Raw genomic sequence first — 22,654 nt, 5'->3', positions numbered from 1 at the left:
TCAAGGATATTGCAAATTTGTAGAATTTTTTTTGTGAAAAGTCTACATTGGGACAAAAAGCGACAATAAAATGATAACAGAGATTTGACATTTGCAGAAGATTTTTTTCCATCACTAAGCAGAATGAACATACATAGTGCTGAAGGCAAGGCTCCATAGCTCAGGGGTTAGAGCACTGGTCTTGTAAACCAGGGGTCGTGAGTTCAAATCTCACTGGGGCCTAGTGCTACTTTCTTGTTACTGCTGCTAAAATATAAATTGCAACTCCCAATGTTGAAATAGTCTGCTCAAGAGCTTTAAGTAAGGAGAACCATTTCAATTTGGTCACACATTTGGATATTCAATTTGTACACAGAGTTATGATGTTCAGTCTAATCTGCAAATTGGTTCCAAGAGCATGTCTTAAAATTATTTTATTGTACTGATTCTGTTCATGCTGATAATCCCATCATCATTTTTTAGTATCATTACAAACTGTAGAAAGAGCTTTTCCATAATTAAACTTTAAAGATAGCAACAATGGTATATACATTGTATTAATCTGTATTGTAACGTGCAGGAATCAACTTCATCAGTTGATCCAGAAGAGTTTTGAATTGACAACTGTAGCTGCCAGAAGGCTTTTTTGGTCATGTAAGCATATATAAAGTACAAATGCAAGCATACTCAAGGTAATGACCACTATTGGTCACAAATATCTCAATATAAAGACATTCTGTCATATCATTTTGAAGGCATTCCAGACTAAGGAGCACAAGGTTTGTGAGGCATGGAAAACATGACCAACATTTCCTCAATTTTATATATACACCTATTCAACATACAACAGCAAACTGAAAGTTTCTTTAAATTGTTTAATAGGTTATTAACTGCATGTCCCAAGCAGGCATTTCAGCAGTGGTCATTTGTTAAAAGTGTATATTTGGAGAATGAGCTACAACTAATAATATCCAATAAGATTACTGAAATTTGAAGAAAACTCTTTTCCACCATAAATCAGACCCCGTATTGGTCACAGTTCTGGCTACTTATGTGGCTCCATCTCTCAGGGGTTAGAGCACTGGTCTCGTAAACCAGGGGTCATGAGGTCCAATCTCACTGGGACCTAGTGTTTCCCAATGTTAAAATAGTCTATGCAATATCTTTAAGTGAGGAGAACCATTTCAATTTGGTCACACATTTGGATATTCAATTTGTACACAGAGTTATGATGTTCAGTCTAATCTGCTGATTGGTTACAAGAGCATGTCTAAAACATATTTGTTGCATTTTATTGGGCCGATTCTGTTCATGCTGATAGTTCCAACAAGTTTTTCACTATTATTATGAAACTATGGTAAGAGCTTTCCAATAATTTAACTTTAATGATAGCACAAAAACACACACATTAGGAGGTTTTTAATACTTCTCACCCTGTTGTACACCTGTTCTGTTTCTGCTGACAGGCATGGTATTATCATTTCAGCTCACTACAGGACACTCTAACACAAAGTTGGAGAGCCATTAAAAATATGTCCAACTTTTTCAATATTTTCTATATAATTCAATTCAAGCAAAGACAGCTAATTTTTGCATTTATTTGATTTTCTGAAAAAGTTATATACTACATGCCTCAATCAAGGATATTGCAAATTTGTAGAATTTTTTTGTGAAAAGTCTACATTGGGACAAAAAGCGACAATAAAATGATAACAGAGATTTGAAATTTGCAGAAGATTTTTTTCCATCACTAAGCAGAATGAACATACATAGTGCTGAAGGCAAGGCTCCATAGCACAGGGGTTAGAACACTGGTCTTGTAAACCAGGGGTCGTGAGTTCAAATCTCACTGGGGCCTAGTGCTACTTTCTTGTTACTGCTGCTAAAATATAAATTGCAGCTCCCAATGTTGAAATAGTCTGCTCAAGAGCTTTAAGTGAGGAGAACCATTTCAATTTGGTCACACATTTGGATATTCAATTTGTACACAGAGTTATGATGTTCAGTCTAATCTGCAAATTGGTTCCAAGAGCATGTCTTAAAATTATTTTATTGTACTGATTCTGTTCATGCTGATAATCCCATCATCATTTTTTAGTATCATTACAAACTGTAGAAAGAGCTTTTCCATAATTAAACTTTAAAGATAGCAACAATGGTATATACATTGTATTAATCTGTATTGTAACGTGCAGGAATCAACTTCATCAGTTGATCCAGAAGAGTTTTGAATTGACAACTGTAGCTGCCAGAAGGCTTTTTTGGTCATGTAAGCATATATAAAGTACAAATGCAAGCATACTCAAGGTAATGACCACTATTGGTCACAAATATCTCAATATAAAGACATTCTGTCATATCATTTTGAAGGCATTCCAGACTAAGGAGCACAAGGTTTGTGAGGCATGGAAAACATGACCAACATTTCCTCAATTTTATATATACACCTATTCAACATACAACAGCAAACTGAAAGTTTCTTTAAATTGTTTAATAGGTTATTAACTGCATGTCCCAAGCAGGCATTTCAGCAGTGGTCATTTGTTAAAAGTGTATATTTGGAGAGTGAGCTACAACTAATAATATCCAATAAGATTACTGAAATTTGAAGAAAACTCTTTTCCACCATAATTCAGACCCCGTATTGGTCACAGTTCTGGCTACTTATGTGGCTCCATCTCTCAGGGGTTAGAGCACTGGTCTCGTAAACCAGGGGTCATGAGGTCCAATCTCACTGGGACCTAGTGTTTCCCAATGTTAAAATAGTCTATGCAATATCTTTAAGTGAGGAGAACCATTTCAATTTGGTCACACATTTGGATATTCAATTTGTACACAGAGTTATGATGTTCAGTCTAATCTGCTGATTGGTTACAAGAGCATGTCTAAAACATATTTGTTGCATTTTATTGGGCCGATTCTGTTCATGCTGATAGTTCCAACAAGTTTTTCACTATTATTATGAAACTATGGTAAGAGCTTTCCAATAATTTAACTTTAATGATAGCACAAAAACACACACATTAGGAGGTTTTTAATACTTCTCACCCTGTTGTACACCTGTTCTGTTTCTGCTGACAGGCATGGTATTATCATTTCAGCTCACTACAGGACACTCTAACACAAAGTTGGAGAGCCATTAAAAATATGTCCAACTTTTTCAATATTTTCTATATAATTCAATTCAAGCAAAGACAGCTAATTTTTGCATTTATTTGATTTTCTGAAAAAGTTATATACTACATGCCCCAATCAAGGATATTGCAAATTTGTAGAATTTTTTTGTGAAAAGTCTACATTGGGACAAAAAGCGACAATAAAATGATAACAGAGATTTGAAATTTGCAGAAGATTTTTTTCCATCACTAAGCAGAATGAACATACATAGTGCTGAAGGCAAGGCTCCATAGCTCAGGGGTTAGAGCACTGGTCTTGTAAACCAGGGGTTGTGAGTTCAAATCTCACTGGGGCCTAGTGCTACTTTCTTGTTACTGCTGCTAAAATATAAATTGCAACTCCCAATGTTGAAATAGTCTGCTCAAGAGCTTTAAGTAAGGAGAACCATTTCAATTTGGTCACACATTTGGATATTCAATTTGTACACAGAGTTATGATGTTCAGTCTAATCTGCAAATTGGTTCCAAGAGCATGTCTTAAAATTATTTTATTGTACTGATTCTGTTCATGCTGATAATCCCATCATCATTTTTCAGTATCATTACAAACTGTAGAAAGAGCTTTTCCATAATTAAACTTTAAAGATAGCAACAATGGTATATACATTGTATTAATCTGTATTGTAACGTGCAGGAATCAACTTCATCAGTTGATCCAGAAGAGTTTTGAATTGACAACTGTAGCTGCCAGAAGGCTTTTTTGGTCATGTAAGCATATATAAAGTACAAATGCAAGCATACTCAAGGTAATGACCACTATTGGTCACAAATATCTCAATATAAAGACATTCTGTCATATCATTTTGAAGGCATTCCAGACTAAGGAGCACAAGGTTTGTGAGGCATGGAAAACATGACCAACATTTCCTCAATTTTATATATACACCTATTCAACATACAACAGCAAACTGAAAGTTTCTTTAAATTGTTTAATAGGTTATTAACTGCATGTCCCAAGCAGGCATTTCAGCAGTGGTCATTTGTTAAAAGTGTATATTTGGAGAGTGAGCTACAACTAATAATATCCAATAAGATTACTGAAATTTGAAGAAAACTCTTTTCCACCATAATTCAGACCCCGTATTGGTCACAGTTCTGGCTACTTATGTGGCTCCATCTCTCAGGGGTTAGAGCACTGGTCTCGTAAACCAGGGGTCATGAGGTCCAATCTCACTGGGACCTAGTGTTTCCCAATGTTAAAATAGTCTATGCAATATCTTTAAGTGAGGAGAACCATTTCAATTTGGTCACACATTTGGATATTCAATTTGTACACAGAGTTATGATGTTCAGTCTAATCTGCTGATTGGTTACAAGAGCATGTCTAAAACATATTTGTTGCATTTTATTGGGCCGATTCTGTTCATGCTGATAGTTCCAACAAGTTTTTCACTATTATTATGAAACTATGGTAAGAGCTTTCCAATAATTTAACTTTAATGATAGCACAAAAACACACACATTAGGAGGTTTTTAATACTTCTCACCCTGTTGTACACCTGTTCTGTTTCTGCTGACAGGTATGGTATTATCATTTCAGCTCACTACAGGACACTCTAACACAAAGTTGGAGAGCCATTAAAAATATGTCCAACTTTTTCAATATTTTCTATATAATTCAATTCAAGCAAAGACAGCTAATTTTTGCATTTATTTGATTTTCTGAAAAAGTTATATACTACATGCCTCAATCAAGGATATTGCAAATTTGTAGAATTTTTTTGTGAAAAGTCTACATTGGGACAAAAAGCGACAATAAAATGATAACAGAGATTTGACATTTGCAGAAGATTTTTTTCCATCACTAAGCAGAATGAACATACATAGTGCTTAAGGCAAGGCTCCATAGCTCAGGGGTTAGAGCACTGGTCTTGTAAACCAGGGGTCGTGAGTTCAAATCTCACTGGGGCCTAGTGCTACTTTCTTGTTACTGCTGCTAAAATATAAATTGCAACTCCCAATGTTGAAATAGTCTGCTCAAGAGCTTTAAGTAAGGAGAACCATTTCAATTTGGTCACACATTTGGATATTCAATTTGTACACAGAGTTATGATGTTCAGTCTAATCTGCAAATTGGTTCCAAGAGCATGTCTTAAAATTATTTTATTGTACTGATTCTGTTCATGCTGATAATCCCATCATCATTTTTTAGTATCATTACAAACTGTAGAAAGAGCTTTTCCATAATTAAACTTTAAAGATAGCAACAATGGTATATACATTGTATTAATCTGTATTGTAACGTGCAGGAATCAACTTCATCAGTTGATCCAGAAGAGTTTTGAATTGACAACTGTAGCTGCCAGAAGGCTTTTTTGGTCATGTAAGCATATATAAAGTACAAATGCAAGCATACTCAAGGTAATGACCACTATTGGTCACAAATATCTCAATATAAAGACATTCTGTCATATCATTTTGAAGGCATTCCAGACTAAGGAGCACAAGGTTTGTGAGGCATGGAAAACATGACCAACATTTCCTCAATTTTATATATACACCTATTCAACATACAACAGCAAACTGAAAGTTTCTTTAAATTGTTTAATAGGTTATTAACTGCATGTCCCAAGCAGGCATTTCAGCAGTGGTCATTTGTTAAAAGTGTATATTTGGAGAATGAGCTACAACTAATAATATCCAATAAGATTACTGAAATTTGAAGAAAACTCTTTTCCACCATAAATCAGACCCCGTATTGGTCACAGTTCTGGCTACTTATGTGGCTCCATCTCTCAGGGGTTAGAGCACTGGTCTCGTAAACCAGGGGTCATGAGGTCCAATCTCACTGGGACCTAGTGTTTCCCAATGTTAAAATAGTCTATGCAATATCTTTAAGTGAGGAGAACCATTTCAATTTGGTCACACATTTGGATATTCAATTTGTACACAGAGTTATGATGTTCAGTCTAATCTGCTGATTGGTTACAAGAGCATGTCTAAAACATATTTGTTGCATTTTATTGGGCCGATTCTGTTCATGCTGATAGTTCCAACAAGTTTTTCACTATTATTATGAAACTATGGTAAGAGCTTTCCAATAACTTAACTTTAATGATAGCACAAAAACACATACATTAGGAGGTTTTCAATACTTCTCACCCTGTTGTACACCTGTTCTGTTTCTGCTGACAGGCATGGTATTATCATTTCAGCTCACTACAGGACACTCTAACACAAAGTTGGAGAGCCATTAAAAATATGTCCAACTTTTTCAATATTTTCTATATAATTCAATTCAAGCAAAGACAGCTAATTTTTGCATTTATTTGATTTTCTGAAAAAGTTATATACTACATGCCCCAATCAAGGATATTGCAAATTTGTAGAATTTTTTTGTGAAAAGTCTACATTGGGACAAAAAGCGACAATAAAATGATAACAGAGATTTGAAATTTGCAGAAGATTTTTTTCCATCACTAAGCAGAATGAACATACATAGTGCTGAAGGCAAGGCTCCATAGCTCAGGGGTTAGAGCACTGGTCTTGTAAACCAGGGGTTGTGAGTTCAAATCTCACTGGGGCCTAGTGCTACTTTCTTGTTACTGCTGCTAAAATATAAATTGCAACTCCCAATGTTGAAATAGTCTGCTCAAGAGCTTTAAGTAAGGAGAACCATTTCAATTTGGTCACACATTTGGATATTCAATTTGTACACAGAGTTATGATGTTCAGTCTAATCTGCAAATTGGTTCCAAGAGCATGTCTTAAAATTATTTTATTGTACTGATTCTGTTCATGCTGATAATCCCATCATCATTTTTCAGTATCATTACAAACTGTAGAAAGAGCTTTTCCATAATTAAACTTTAAAGATAGCAACAATGGTATATACATTGTATTAATCTGTATTGTAACGTGCAGGAATCAACTTCATCAGTTGATCCAGAAGAGTTTTGAATTGACAACTGTAGCTGCCAGAAGGCTTTTTTGGTCATGTAAGCATATATAAAGTACAAATGCAAGCATACTCAAGGTAATGACCACTATTGGTCACAAATATCTCAATATAAAGACATTCTGTCATATCATTTTGAAGGCATTCCAGACTAAGGAGCACAAGGTTTGTGAGGCATGGAAAACATGACCAACATTTCCTCAATTTTATATATACACCTATTCAACATACAACAGCAAACTGAAAGTTTCTTTAAATTGTTTAATAGGTTATTAACTGCATGTCCCAAGCAGGCATTTCAGCAGTGGTCATTTGTTAAAAGTGTATATTTGGAGAGTGAGCTACAACTAATAATATCCAATAAGATTACTGAAATTTGAAGAAAACTCTTTTCCACCATAATTCAGACCCCGTATTGGTCACAGTTCTGGCTACTTATGTGGCTCCATCTCTCAGGGGTTAGAGCACTGGTCTCGTAAACCAGGGGTCATGAGGTCCAATCTCACTGGGACCTAGTGTTTCCCAATGTTAAAATAGTCTATGCAATATCTTTAAGTGAGGAGAACCATTTCAATTTGGTCACACATTTGGATATTCAATTTGTACACAGAGTTATGATGTTCAGTCTAATCTGCTGATTGGTTACAAGAGCATGTCTAAAACATATTTGTTGCATTTTATTGGGCCGATTCTGTTCATGCTGATAGTTCCAACAAGTTTTTCACTATTATTATGAAACTATGGTAAGAGCTTTCCAATAATTTAACTTTAATGATAGCACAAAAACACACACATTAGGAGGTTTTTAATACTTCTCACCCTGTTGTACACCTGTTCTGTTTCTGCTGACAGGTATGGTATTATCATTTCAGCTCACTACAGGACACTCTAACACAAAGTTGGAGAGCCATTAAAAATATGTCCAACTTTTTCAATATTTTCTATATAATTCAATTCAAGCAAAGACAGCTAATTTTTGCATTTATTTGATTTTCTGAAAAAGTTATATACTACATGCCTCAATCAAGGATATTGCAAATTTGTAGAATTTTTTTGTGAAAAGTCTACATTGGGACAAAAAGCGACAATAAAATGATAACAGAGATTTGACATTTGCAGAAGATTTTTTTCCATCACTAAGCAGAATGAACATACATAGTGCTTAAGGCAAGGCTCCATAGCTCAGGGGTTAGAGCACTGGTCTTGTAAACCAGGGGTCGTGAGTTCAAATCTCACTGGGGCCTAGTGCTACTTTCTTGTTACTGCTGCTAAAATATAAATTGCAACTCCCAATGTTGAAATAGTCTGCTCAAGAGCTTTAAGTAAGGAGAACCATTTCAATTTGGTCACACATTTGGATATTCAATTTGTACACAGAGTTATGATGTTCAGTCTAATCTGCAAATTGGTTCCAAGAGCATGTCTTAAAATTATTTTATTGTACTGATTCTGTTCATGCTGATAATCCCATCATCATTTTTTAGTATCATTACAAACTGTAGAAAGAGCTTTTCCATAATTAAACTTTAAAGATAGCAACAATGGTATATACATTGTATTAATCTGTATTGTAACGTGCAGGAATCAACTTCATCAGTTGATCCAGAAGAGTTTTGAATTGACAACTGTAGCTGCCAGAAGGCTTTTTTGGTCATGTAAGCATATATAAAGTACAAATGCAAGCATACTCAAGGTAATGACCACTATTGGTCACAAATATCTCAATATAAAGACATTCTGTCATATCATTTTGAAGGCATTCCAGACTAAGGAGCACAAGGTTTGTGAGGCATGGAAAACATGACCAACATTTCCTCAATTTTATATATACACCTATTCAACATACAACAGCAAACTGAAAGTTTCTTTAAATTGTTTAATAGGTTATTAACTGCATGTCCCAAGCAGGCATTTCAGCAGTGGTCATTTGTTAAAAGTGTATATTTGGAGAATGAGCTACAACTAATAATATCCAATAAGATTACTGAAATTTGAAGAAAACTCTTTTCCACCATAATTTAGACCCCGTATTGGTCTCAGTTCTGGCTACTTATGTGGCTCCATCTCTCAGGGGTTAGAGCACTGGTCTCGTAAACCAGGGGTCATGAGGTCCAATCTCACTGGGACCTAGTGTTTCCCAATGTTAAAATAGTCTATGCAATATCTTTAAGTGAGGAGAACCATTTCAATTTGGTCACACATTTGGATATTCAATTTGTACACAGAGTTATGATGTTCAGTCTAATCTGCTGATTGGTTACAAGAGCATGTCTAAAACATATTTGTTGCATTTTATTGGGCCGATTCTGTTCATGCTGATAGTTCCAACAAGTTTTTCACTATTATTATGAAACTATGGTAAGAGCTTTCCAATAATTTAACTTTAATGATAGCACAAAAACACACACATTAGGAGGTTTTTAATACTTCTCACCCTGTTGTACACCTGTTCTGTTTCTGCTGACAGGCATGGTATTATCATTTCAGCTCACTACAGGACACTCTAACACAAAGTTGGAGAGCCATTAAAAATATGTCCAACTTTTTCAATATTTTCTATATAATTCAATTCAAGCAAAGACAGCTAATTTTTGCATTTATTTGATTTTCTGAAAAAGTTATATACTACATGCCTCAATCAAGGATATTGCAAATTTGTAGAATTTTTTTGTGAAAAGTCTACATTGGGACAAAAAGCGACAATAAAATGATAACAGAGATTTGACATTTGCAGAAGATTTTTTTCCATCACTAAGCAGAATGAACATACATAGTGCTGAAGGCAAGGCTCCATAGCTCAGGGGTTAGAGCACTGGTCTTGTAAACCAGGGGTCGTGAGTTCAAATCTCACTGGGGCCTAGTGCTACTTTCTTGTTACTGCTGCTAAAATATAAATTGCAACTCCCAATGTTGAAATAGTCTGCTCAAGAGCTTTAAGTAAGGAGAACCATTTCAATTTGGTCACACATTTGGATATTCAATTTGTACACAGAGTTATGATGTTCAGTCTAATCTGCAAATTGGTTCCAAGAGCATGTCTTAAAATTATTTTATTGTACTGATTCTGTTCATGCTGATAATCCCATCATCATTTTTCAGTATCATTACAAACTGTAGAAAGAGCTTTTCCATAATTAAACTTTAAAGATAGCAACAATGGTATATACATTGTATTAATCTGTATTGTAACGTGCAGGAATCAACTTCATCAGTTGATCCAGAAGAGTTTTGAATTGACAACTGTAGCTGCCAGAAGGCTTTTTTGGTCATGTAAGCATATATAAAGTACAAATGCAAGCATACTCAAGGTAATGACCACTATTGGTCACAAATATCTCAATATAAAGACATTCTGTCATATCATTTTGAAGGCATTCCAGACTAAGGAGCACAAGGTTTGTGAGGCATGGAAAACATGACCAACATTTCCTCAATTTTATATATACACCTATTCAACATACAACAGCAAACTGAAAGTTTCTTTAAATTGTTTAATAGGTTATTAACTGCATGTCCCAAGCAGGCATTTCAGCAGTGGTCATTTGTTAAAAGTGTATATTTGGAGAGTGAGCTACAACTAATAATATCCAATAAGATTACTGAAATTTGAAGAAAACTCTTTTCCACCATAATTCAGACCCCGTATTGGTCACAGTTCTGGCTACTTATGTGGCTCCATCTCTCAGGGGTTAGAGCACTGGTCTCGTAAACCAGGGGTCATGAGGTCCAATCTCACTGGGACCTAGTGTTTCCCAATGTTAAAATAGTCTATGCAATATCTTTAAGTGAGGAGAACCATTTCAATTTGGTCACACATTTAGATATTCAATTTGTACACAGAGTTATGATGTTCAGTCTAATCTGCTGATTGGTTACAAGAGCATGTCTAAAACATATTTGTTGCATTTTATTGGGCCGATTCTGTTCATGCTGATAGTTCCAACAAGTTTTTCACTATTATTATGAAACTATGGTAAGAGCTTTCCAATAATTTAACTTTAATGATAGCACAAAAACACATACATTAGGAGGTTTTTAATACTTCTCACCCTGTTGTACACCTGTTCTGTTTCTGCTGACAGGCATGGTATTATCATTTCAGCTCACTACAGGACACTCTAACACAAAGTTGGAGAGCCATTAAAAATATGTCCAACTTTTTCAATATTTTCTATATAATTCAATTCAAGCAAAGACAGCTAATTTTTGCATTTATTTGATTTTCTGAAAAAGTTATATACTACATGCCCCAATCAAGGATATTGCAAATTTGTAGAATTTTTTTGTGAAAAGTCTACATTGGGACAAAAAGCGACAATAAAATGATAACAGAGATTTGAAATTTGCAGAAGATTTTTTTCCATCACTAAGCAGAATGAACATACATAGTGCTGAAGGCAAGGCTCCATAGCTCAGGGGTTAGAGCACTGGTCTTGTAAACCAGGGGTCGTGAGTTCAAATCTCACTGGGGCCTAGTGCTACTTTCTTGTTACTGCTGCTAAAATATAAATTGCAACTCCCAATGTTGAAATAGTCTGCTCAAGAGCTTTAAGTAAGGAGAACCATTTCAATTTGGTCACACATTTGGATATTCAATTTGTACACAGAGTTATGATGTTCAGTCTAATCTGCAAATTGGTTCCAAGAGCATGTCTTAAAATTATTTTATTGTACTGATTCTGTTCATGCTGATAATCCCATCATCATTTTTCAGTATCATTACAAACTGTAGAAAGAGCTTTTCCATAATTAAACTTTAAAGATAGCAACAATGGTATATACATTGTATTAATCTGTATTGTAACGTGCAGGAATCAACTTCATCAGTTGATCCAGAAGAGTTTTGAATTGACAACTGTAGCTGCCAGAAGGCTTTTTTGGTCATGTAAGCATATATAAAGTACAAATGCAAGCATACTCAAGGTAATGACCACTATTGGTCACAAATATCTCAATATAAAGACATTCTGTCATATCATTTTGAAGGCATTCCAGACTAAGGAGCACAAGGTTTGTGAGGCATGGAAAACATGACCAACATTTCCTCAATTTTATATATACACCTATTCAACATACAACAGCAAACTGAAAGTTTCTTTAAATTGTTTAATAGGTTATTAACTGCATGTCCCAAGCAGGCATTTCAGCAGTGGTCATTTGTTAAAAGTGTATATTTGGATAATGAGCTACAACTAATAATATCCAATAAGATTACTGAAATTTGAAGAAAACTATTTTCCACCATAATTCAGACCCCGTATTGGTCACAGTTCTGGCTACTTATGTGGCTCCATCTCTCAGGGGTTAGAGCACTGGTCTCGTAAACCAGGGGTCATGAGGTCCAATCTCACTGGGACCTAGTGTTTCCCAATGTTAAAATAGTCTATGCAATATCTTTAAGTGAGGAGAACCATTTCAATTTGGTCACACATTTGGATATTCAATTTGTACACAGAGTTATGATGTTCAGTCTAATCTGCTGAATGGTTACAAGAGCATGTCTAAAACATATTTGTTGCATTTTATTGGGCCGATTCTGTTCATGCTGATAGCTCCAACAAGTTTTTCACTATTATTATGAAACTATGGTAAGAGCTTTCCAATAATTTTACTTTAATGATAGCACAAAAACACACACATTAGGAGGTTTTTAATACTTCTCACCCTGTTGTACACCTGTTCTGTTTCTGCTGACAGGCATGGTATTATCATTTCAGCTCACTACAGGACACTCTAACACAAAGTTGGAGAGCCATTAAAAATATGTCCAACTTTTTCAATATTTTCTATATAATTCAATTCAAGCAAAGACAGCTAATTTTTGCATTTATTTGATTTTCTGAAAAAGTTATATACTACATGCCTCAATCAAGGATATTGCAAATTTGTAGAATTTTTTTGTGAAAAGTCTACATTGGGACAAAAAGCGACAATAAAATGATAACAGAGATTTGAAATTTGCAGAAGATTTTTTTCCATCACTAAGCAGAATGAACATACATAGTGCTGAAGGCAAGGCTCCATAGCTCAGGGGTTAGAGCACTGGTCTTGTAAACCAGGGGTCGTGAGTTCAAATCTCACTGGGGCCTAGTGCTACTTTCTTGTTACTGCTGCTAAAATATAAATTGCAACTCCCAATGTTGAAATAGTCTGCTCAAGAGCTTTAAGTAAGGAGAACCATTTCAATTTGGTCACACATTTGGATATTCAATTTGTACACAGAGTTATGATGTTCAGTCTAATCTGCAAATTGGTTCCAAGAGCATGTCTTAAAATTATTTTATTGTACTGATTCTGTTCATGCTGATAATCCCATCATCATTTTTCAGTATCATTACAAACTGTAGAAAGAGCTTTTCCATAATTAAACTTTAAAGATAGCAACAATGGTATATACATTGTATTAATCTGTATTGTAACGTGCAGGAATCAACTTCATCAGTTGATCCAGAAGAGTTTTGAATTGACAACTGTAGCTGCCAGAAGGCTTTTTTGGTCATGTAAGCATATATAAAGTACAAATGCAAGCATACTCAAGGTAATGACCACTATTGGTCACAAATATCTCAATATAAAGACATTCTGTCATATCATTTTGAAGGCATTCCAGACTAAGGAGCACAAGGTTTGTGAGGCATGGAAAACATGACCAACATTTCCTCAATTTTATATATACACCTATTCAACATACAACAGCAAACTGAAAGTTTCTTTAAATTGTTTAATAGGTTATTAACTGCATGTCCCAAGCAGGCATTTCAGCAGTGGTCATTTGTTAAAAGTGTATATTTGGAGAGTGAGCTACAACTAATAATATCCAATAAGATTACTGAAATTTGAAGAAAACTCTTTTCCACCATAATTCAGACCCCGTATTGGTCACAGTTCTGGCTACTTATGTGGCTCCATCTCTCAGGGGTTAGAGCACTGGTCTCGTAAACCAGGGGTCATGAGGTCCAATCTCACTGGGACCTAGTGTTTCCCAATGTTAAAATAGTCTATGCAATATCTTTAAGTGAGGAGAACCATTTCAATTTGGTCACACATTTGGATATTCAATTTGTACACAGAGTTATGATGTTCAGTCTAATCTGCTGATTGGTTACAAGAGCATGTCTAAAACATATTTGTTGCATTTTATTGGGCCGATTCTGTTCATGCTGATAGTTCCAACAAGTTTTTCACTATTATTATGAAACTATGGTAAGAGCTTTCCAATAATTTAACTTTAATGATAGCACAAAAACACACACATTAGGAGGTTTTTAATACTTCTCACCCTGTTGTACACCTGTTCTGTTTCTGCTGACAGGTATGGTATTATCATTTCAGCTCACTACAGGACACTCTAACACAAAGTTGGAGAGCCATTAAAAATATGTCCAACTTTTTCAATATTTTCTATATAATTCAATTCAAGCAAAGACAGCTAATTTTTGCATTTATTTGATTTTCTGAAAAAGTTATATACTACATGCCTCAATCAAGGATATTGCAAATTTGTAGAATTTTTTTGTGAAAAGTCTACATTGGGACAAAAAGCGACAATAAAATGATAACAGAGATTTGACATTTGCAGAAGATTTTTTTCCATCACTAAGCAGAATGAACATACATAGTGCTTAAGGCAAGGCTCCATAGCTCAGGGGTTAGAGCACTGGTCTTGTAAACCAGGGGTCGTGAGTTCAAATCTCACTGGGGCCTAGTGCTACTTTCTTGTTACTGCTGCTAAAATATAAATTGCAACTCCCAATGTTGAAATAGTCTGCTCAAGAGCTTTAAGTAAGGAGAACCATTTCAATTTGGTCACACATTTGGATATTCAATTTGTACACAGAGTTATGATGTTCAGTCTAATCTGCAAATTGGTTCCAAGAGCATGTCTTAAAATTATTTTATTGTACTGATTCTGTTCATGCTGATAATCCCATCATCATTTTTCAGTATCATTACAAACTGTAGAAAGAGCTTTTCCATAATTAAACTTTAAAGATAGCAACAATGGTATATACATTGTATTAATCTGTATTGTAACGTGCAGGAATCAACTTCATCAGTTGATCCAGAAGAGTTTTGAATTGACAACTGTAGCTGCCAGAAGGCTTTTTTGGTCATGTAAGCATATATAAAGTACAAATGCAAGCATACTCAAGGTAATGACCACTATTGGTCACAAATATCTCAATATAAAGACATTCTGTCATATCATTTTGAAGGCATTCCAGACTAAGGAGCACAAGGTTTGTGAGGCATGGAAAACATGACCAACATTTCCTCAATTTTATATATACACCTATTCAACATACAACAGCAAACTGAAAGTTTCTTTAAATTGTTTAATAGGTTATTAACTGCATGTCCCAAGCAGGCATTTCAGCAGTGGTCATTTGTTAAAAGTGTATATTTGGAGAGTGAGCTACAACTAATAATATCCAATAAGATTACTGAAATTTGAAGAAAACTCTTTTCCACCATAATTCAGACCCCGTATTGGTCACAGTTCTGGCTACTTATGTGGCTCCATCTCTCAGGGGTTAGAGCACTGGTCTCGTAAACCAGGGGTCATGAGGTCCAATCTCACTGGGACCTAGTGTTTCCCAATGTTAAAATAGTCTATGCAATATCTTTCAGTGAGGAGAACCATTTCAATTTGGTCACACATTTGGATATTCAATTTGTACACAGAGTTATGATGTTCAGTCTAATCTGCTGATTGGTTACAAGAGCATGTCTAAAACATATTTGTTGCATTTTATTGGGCCGATTCTGTTCATGCTGATAGTTCCAACAAGTTTTTCACTATTATTATGAAACTATGGTAAGAGCTTTCCAATAATTTAACTTTAATGATAGCACAAAAACACACACATTAGGAGGTTTTTAATACTTCTCACCCTGTTGTACACCTGTTCTGTTTCTGCTGACAGGTATGGTATTATCATTTCAGCTCACTACAGGACACTCTAACACAAAGTTGGAGAGCCATTAAAAATATGTCCAACTTTTTCAATATTTTCTATATAATTCAATTCAAGCAAAGACAGCTAATTTTTGCATTTATTTGATTTTCTGAAAAAGTTATATACTACATGCCTCAATCAAGGATATTGCAAATTTGTAGAATTTTTTTGTGAAAAGTCTACATTGGGACAAAAAGCGACAATAAAATGATAACAGAGATTTGACATTTGCAGAAGATTTTTTTCCATCACTAAGCAGAATGAACATACATAGTGCTTAAGGCAAGGCTCCATAGCTCAGGGGTTAGAGCACTGGTCTTGTAAACCAGGGGTCGTGAGTTCAAATCTCACTGGGGCCTAGTGCTACTTTCTTGTTACTGCTGCTAAAATATAAATTGCAACTCCCAATGTTGAAATAGTCTGCTCAAGAGCTTTAAGTAAGGAGAACCATTTCAATTTGGTCACACATTTGGATATTCAATTTGTACACAGAGTTATGATGTTCAGTCTAATCTGCAAATTGGTTCCAAGAGCATGTCTTAAAATTATTTTATTGTACTGATTCTGTTCATGCTGATAATCCCATCATCATTTTTCAGTATCATTACAAACTGTAGAAAGAGCTTTTCCATAATTAAACTTTAAAGATAGCAACAATGGTATATACATTGTATTAATCTGTATTGTAACGTGCAGGAATCAACTTCATCAGTTGATCCAGAAGAGTTTTGAATTGACAACTGTAGCTGCCAGAAGGCTTTTTTGGTCATGTAAGCATATATAAAGTACAAATGCAAGCATACTCAAGGTAATGACCACTATTGGTCACAAATATCTCAATATAAAGACATTCTGTCATATCATTTTGAAGGCATTCCAGACTAAGGAGCACAAGGTTTGTGAGGCATGGAAAACATGACCAACATTTCCTCAATTTTATATATACACCTATTCAACATACAACAGCAAACTGAAAGTTTCTTTAAATTGTTTAATAGGTTATTAACTGCATGTCCCAAGCAGGCATTTCAGCAGTGGTCATTTGTTAAAAGTGTATATTTGGAGAGTGAGCTACAACTAATAATATCCAATAAGATTACTGAAATTTGAAGAAAACTCTTTTCCACCATAATTCAGACCCCGTATTGGTCACAGTTCTGGCTACTTATGTGGCTCCATCTCTCAGGGGTTAGAGCACTGGTCTCGTAAACCAGGGGTCATGAGGTCCAATCTCACTGGGACCTAGTGTTTCCCAATGTTAAAATAGTCTATGCAATATCTTTAAGTGAGGAGAACCATTTCAATTTGGTCACACATTTGGATATTCAATTTGTACACAGAGTTATGATGTTCAGTCTAATCTGCTGATTGGTTACAAGAGCATGTCTAAAACATATTTGTTGCATTTTATTGGGCCGATTCTGTTCATGCTGATAGTTCCAACAAGTTTTTCACTATTATTATGAAACTATGGTAAGAGCTTTCCAATAATTTAACTTTAATGATAGCACAAAAACACACACATTAGGAGGTTTTTAATACTTCTCACCCTGTTGTACACCTGTTCTGTTTCTGCTGACAGGTATGGTATTATCATTTCAGCTCACTACAGGACACTCTAACACAAAGTTGGAGAGCCATTAAAAATATGTCCAACTTTTTCAATATTTTCTATATAATTCAATTCAAGCAAAGACAGCTAATTTTTGCATTTATTTGATTTTCTGAAAAAGTTATATACTACATGCCTCAATCAAGGATATTGCAAATTTGTAGAATTTTTTTGTGAAAAGTCTACATTGGGACAAAAAGCGACAATAAAATGATAACAGAGATTTGACATTTGCAGAAGATTTTTTTCCATCACTAAGCAGAATGAACATACATAGTGCTTAAGGCAAGGCTCCATAGCTCAGGGGTTAGAGCACTGGTCTTGTAAACCAGGGGTCGTGAGTTCAAATCTCACTGGGGCCTAGTGCTACTTTCTTGTTACTGCTGCTAAAATATAAATTGCAACTCCCAATGTTGAAATAGTCTGCTCAAGAGCTTTAAGTAAGGAGAACCATTTCAATTTGGTCACACATTTGGATATTCAATTTGTACACAGAGTTATGATGTTCAGTCTAATCTGCAAATTGGTTCCAAGAGCATGTCTTAAAATTATTTTATTGTACTGATTCTGTTCATGCTGATAATCCCATCATCATTTTTTAGTATCATTACAAACTGTAGAAAGAGCTTTTCCATAATTAAACTTTAAAGATAGCAACAATGGTATATACATTGTATTAATCTGTATTGTAACGTGCAGGAATCAACTTCATCAGTTGATCCAGAAGAGTTTTGAATTGACAACTGTAGCTGCCAGAAGGCTTTTTTGGTCATGTAAGCATATATAAAGTACAAATGCAAGCATACTCAAGGTAATGACCACTATTGGTCACAAATATCTCAATATAAAGACATTCTGTCATATCATTTTGAAGGCATTCCAGACTAAGGAGCACAAGGTTTGTGAGGCATGGAAAACATGACCAACATTTCCTCAATTTTATATATACACCTATTCAACATACAACAGCAAACTGAAAGTTTCTTTAAATTGTTTAATAGGTTATTAACTGCATGTCCCAAGCAGGCATTTCAGCAGTGGTCATTTGTTAAAAGTGTATATTTGGAGAATGAGCTACAACTAATAATATCCAATAAGATTACTGAAATTTGAAGAAAACTCTTTTCCACCATAAATCAGACCCCGTATTGGTCACAGTTCTGGCTACTTATGTGGCTCCATCTCTCAGGGGTTAGAGCACTGGTCTCGTAAACCAGGGGTCATGAGGTCCAATCTCACTGGGACCTAGTGTTTCCCAATGTTAAAATAGTCTATGCAATATCTTTAAGTGAGGAGAACCATTTCAATTTGGTCACACATTTGGATATTCAATTTGTACACAGAGTTATGATGTTCAGTCTAATCTGCTGATTGGTTACAAGAGCATGTCTAAAACATATTTGTTGCATTTTATTGGGCCGATTCTGTTCATGCTGATAGTTCCAACAAGTTTTTCACTATTATTATGAAACTATGGTAAGAGCTTTCCAATAATTTAACTTTAATGATAGCACAAAAACACACACATTAGGAGGTTTTTAATACTTCTCACCCTGTTGTACACCTGTTCTGTTTCTGCTGACAGGCATGGTATTATCATTTCAGCTCACTACAGGACACTCTAACACAAAGTTGGAGAGCCATTAAAAATATGTCCAACTTTTTCAATATTTTCTATATAATTCAATTCAAGCAAAGACAGCTAATTTTTGCATTTATTTGATTTTCTGAAAAAGTTATATACTACATGCCTCAATCAAGGATATTGCAAATTTGTAGAATTTTTTTGTGAAAAGTCTACATTGGGACAAAAAGCGACAATAAAATGATAACAGAGATTTGAAATTTGCAGAAGATTTTTTTCCATCACTAAGCAGAATGAACATACATAGTGCTGAAGGCAAGGCTCCATAGTTCTGGGGTTAGAGCACTGGTCTTGTAAACCAGGGGTCATGAGTTCAAATCTCACTGGGGCCTAGTGCTACTTTCTTGTTACTGCTGCTAAAATATAAATTGCAACTCCCAATGTTGAAATAGTCTGCTCAAGAGCTTTAAGTAAGGAGAACCATTTCAATTTGGTCACACATTTGGATATTCAATTTGTACACAGAGTTATGATGTTCAGTCTAATCTGCAAATTGGTTCCAAGAGCATGTCTTAAAATTATTTTATTGTACTGATTCTGTTCATGCTGATAATCCCATCATCATTTTTCAGTATCATTACAAACTGTAGAAAGAGCTTTTCCATAATTAAACTTTAAAGATAGCAACAATGGTATATACATTGTATTAATCTGTATTGTAACGTGCAGGAATCAACTTCATCAGTTGATCCAGAAGAGTTTTGAATTGACAACTGTAGCTGCCAGAAGGCTTTTTTGGTCATGTAAGCATATATAAAGTACAAATGCAAGCATACTCAAGGTAATGACCACTATTGGTCACAAATATCTCAATATAAAGACATTCTGTCATATCATTTTGAAGGCATTCCAGACTAAGGAGCACAAGGTTTGTGAGGCATGGAAAACATGACCAACATTTCCTCAATTTTATATATACACCTATTCAACATACAACAGCAAACTGAAAGTTTCTTTAAATTGTTTAATAGGTTATTAACTGCATGTCCCAAGCAGGCATTTCAGCAGTGGTCATTTGTTAAAAGTGTATATTTGGAGAGTGAGCTACAACTAATAATATCCAATAAGATTACTGAAATTTGAAGAAAACTCTTTTCCACCATAATTCAGACCCCGTATTGGTCACAGTTCTGGCTACTTATGTGGCTCCATCTCTCAGGGGTTAGAGCACTGGTCTCGTAAACCAGGGGTCATGAGGTCCAATCTCACTGGGACCTAGTGTTTCCCAATGTTAAAATAGTCTATGCAATATCTTTAAGTGAGGAGAACCATTTCAATTTGGTCACACATTTGGATATTCAATTTGTACACAGAGTTATGATGTTCAGTCTAATCTGCTGATTGGTTACAAGAGCATGTCTAAAACATATTTGTTGCATTTTATTGGGCCGATTCTGTTCATGCTGATAGTTCCAACAAGTTTTTCACTATTATTATGAAACTATGGTAAGAGCTTTCCAATAATTTAACTTTAATGATAGCACAAAAACACATACATTAGGAGGTTTTTAATACTTCTCACCCTGTTGTACACCTGTTCTGTTTCTGCTGACAGGCATGGTATTATCATTTCAGCTCACTACAGGACACTCTAACACAAAGTTGGAGAGCCATTAAAAATATGTCCAACTTTTTCAATATTTTCTATATAATTCAATTCAAGCAAAGACAGCTAATTTTTGCATTTATTTGATTTTCTGAAAAAGTTATATACTACATGCCCCAATCAAGGATATTGCAAATTTGTAGAATTTTTTTGTGAAAAGTCTACATTGGGACAAAAAGCGACAATAAAATGATAACAGAGATTTGAAATTTGCAGAAGATTTTTTTCCATCACTAAGCAGAATGAACATACATAGTGCTGAAAGCAAGGCTCCATAGCTCAGGGGTTAGAGCACTGGTCTTGTAAACCAGGGGTCGTGAGTTCAAATCTCACTGGGGCCTAGTGCTACTTTCTTGTTACTGCTGCTAAAATATAAATTGCAACTCCCAATGTTGAAATAGTCTGCTCAAGAGCTTTAAGTAAGGAGAACCATTTCAATTTGGTCACACATTTGGATATTCAATTTGTACACAGAGTTATGATGTTCAGTCTAATCTGCAAATTGGTTCCAAGAGCATGTCTTAAAATTATTTTATTGTACTGATTCTGTTCATGCTGATAATCCCATCATCATTTTTCAGTATCATTACAAACTGTAGAAAGAGCTTTTCCATAATTAAACTTTAAAGATAGCAACAATGGTATATACATTGTATTAATCTGTATTGTAACGTGCAGGAATCAACTTCATCAGTTGATCCAGAAGAGTTTTGAATTGACAACTGTAGCTGCCAGAAGGCTTTTTTGGTCATGTAAGCATATATAAAGTACAAATGCAAGCATACTCAAGGTAATGACCACTATTGGTCACAAATATCTCAATATAAAGACATTCTGTCATATCATTTTGAAGGCATTCCAGACTAAGGAGCACAAGGTTTGTGAGGCATGGAAAACATGACCAACATTTCCTCAATTTTATATATACACCTATTCAACATACAACAGCAAACTGAAAGTTTCTTTAAATTGTTTAATAGGTTATTAACTGCATGTCCCAAGCAGGCATTTCAGCAGTGGTCATTTGTTAAAAGTGTATATTTGGATAATGAGCTACAACTAATAATATCCAATAAGATTACTGAAATTTGAAGAAAACTATTTTCCACCATAATTCAGACCCCGTATTGGTCACAGTTCTGGCTACTTATGTGGCTCCATCTCTCAGGGGTTAGAGCACTGGTCTCGTAAACCAGGGGTCATGAGGTCCAATCTCACTGGGACCTAGTGTTTCCCAATGTTAAAATAGTCTATGCAATATCTTTAAGTGAGGAGAACCATTTCAATTTGGTCACACATTTGGATATTCAATTTGTACACAGAGTTATGATGTTCAGTCTAATCTGCTGATTGGTTACAAGAGCATGTCTAAAACATATTTGTTGCATTTTATTGGGCCGATTCTGTTCATGCTGATAGCTCCAACAAGTTTTTCACTATTATTATGAAACTATGGTAAGAGCTTTCCAATAATTTTACTTTAATGATAGCACAAAAACACACACATTAGGAGGTTTTTAATACTTCTCACCCTGTTGTACACCTGTTCTGTTTCTGCTGACAGGCATGGTATTATCATTTCAGCTCACTACAGGACACTCTAACACAAAGTTGGAGAGCCATTAAAAATATGTCCAACTTTTTCAATATTTTCTATATAATTCAATTCAAGCAAAGACAGCTAATTTTTGCATTTATTTGATTTTCTGAAAAAGTTATATACTACATGCCTCAATCAAGGATATTGCAAATTTGTAGAATTTTTTTGTGAAAAGTCT

General features: G+C 34.9%; 14 non-coding genes across 14 annotated transcripts; all 14 read left to right on the top strand.

Moving 5' to 3' along the window:
* Positions 1 to 149: 149 nt before the first annotated feature.
* Positions 150 to 222, top strand: TRNAT-UGU (transfer RNA threonine (anticodon UGU)). Its single transcript has one exon. It is a non-coding gene; the product is annotated as a tRNA-Thr (tRNA).
* A 1,542-nt stretch (positions 223 to 1,764) lies between these two features.
* On the top strand, positions 1,765 to 1,837 carry TRNAT-UGU (transfer RNA threonine (anticodon UGU)). The gene has a single exon. It is a non-coding gene; the product is annotated as a tRNA-Thr (tRNA).
* Positions 1,838 to 3,379: 1,542 nt separating this feature from the next.
* Positions 3,380 to 3,452, top strand: TRNAT-UGU (transfer RNA threonine (anticodon UGU)). Its single transcript has one exon. It is a non-coding gene; the product is annotated as a tRNA-Thr (tRNA).
* Positions 3,453 to 4,994: 1,542 nt separating this feature from the next.
* TRNAT-UGU (transfer RNA threonine (anticodon UGU)) lies at positions 4,995 to 5,067 on the top strand. Its single transcript has one exon. It is a non-coding gene; the product is annotated as a tRNA-Thr (tRNA).
* A 1,542-nt stretch (positions 5,068 to 6,609) lies between these two features.
* TRNAT-UGU (transfer RNA threonine (anticodon UGU)) lies at positions 6,610 to 6,682 on the top strand. Its single transcript has one exon. It is a non-coding gene; the product is annotated as a tRNA-Thr (tRNA).
* Positions 6,683 to 8,224: 1,542 nt separating this feature from the next.
* Positions 8,225 to 8,297, top strand: TRNAT-UGU (transfer RNA threonine (anticodon UGU)). The gene has a single exon. It is a non-coding gene; the product is annotated as a tRNA-Thr (tRNA).
* Positions 8,298 to 9,839: 1,542 nt separating this feature from the next.
* On the top strand, positions 9,840 to 9,912 carry TRNAT-UGU (transfer RNA threonine (anticodon UGU)). The gene has a single exon. It is a non-coding gene; the product is annotated as a tRNA-Thr (tRNA).
* A 1,542-nt stretch (positions 9,913 to 11,454) lies between these two features.
* Positions 11,455 to 11,527, top strand: TRNAT-UGU (transfer RNA threonine (anticodon UGU)). The gene has a single exon. It is a non-coding gene; the product is annotated as a tRNA-Thr (tRNA).
* Positions 11,528 to 13,069: 1,542 nt separating this feature from the next.
* Positions 13,070 to 13,142, top strand: TRNAT-UGU (transfer RNA threonine (anticodon UGU)). The gene has a single exon. It is a non-coding gene; the product is annotated as a tRNA-Thr (tRNA).
* Positions 13,143 to 14,684: 1,542 nt separating this feature from the next.
* Positions 14,685 to 14,757, top strand: TRNAT-UGU (transfer RNA threonine (anticodon UGU)). The gene has a single exon. It is a non-coding gene; the product is annotated as a tRNA-Thr (tRNA).
* Positions 14,758 to 16,299: 1,542 nt separating this feature from the next.
* Positions 16,300 to 16,372, top strand: TRNAT-UGU (transfer RNA threonine (anticodon UGU)). The gene has a single exon. It is a non-coding gene; the product is annotated as a tRNA-Thr (tRNA).
* Positions 16,373 to 17,914: 1,542 nt separating this feature from the next.
* On the top strand, positions 17,915 to 17,987 carry TRNAT-UGU (transfer RNA threonine (anticodon UGU)). Its single transcript has one exon. It is a non-coding gene; the product is annotated as a tRNA-Thr (tRNA).
* A 1,542-nt stretch (positions 17,988 to 19,529) lies between these two features.
* Positions 19,530 to 19,602, top strand: TRNAT-UGU (transfer RNA threonine (anticodon UGU)). Its single transcript has one exon. It is a non-coding gene; the product is annotated as a tRNA-Thr (tRNA).
* A 1,542-nt stretch (positions 19,603 to 21,144) lies between these two features.
* On the top strand, positions 21,145 to 21,217 carry TRNAT-UGU (transfer RNA threonine (anticodon UGU)). Its single transcript has one exon. It is a non-coding gene; the product is annotated as a tRNA-Thr (tRNA).
* Positions 21,218 to 22,654: the final 1,437 nt, after the last annotated feature.

Source organism: Pseudophryne corroboree, chromosome 11, assembly GCF_028390025.1.
Source record: "Pseudophryne corroboree isolate aPseCor3 chromosome 11, aPseCor3.hap2, whole genome shotgun sequence".
NCBI classification, from domain to species: domain Eukaryota; kingdom Metazoa; phylum Chordata; class Amphibia; order Anura; family Myobatrachidae; genus Pseudophryne; species Pseudophryne corroboree.
Note: the sequence above shows the minus strand (reverse complement) of the source record. Positions and strands in the feature narration are given on the sequence as shown.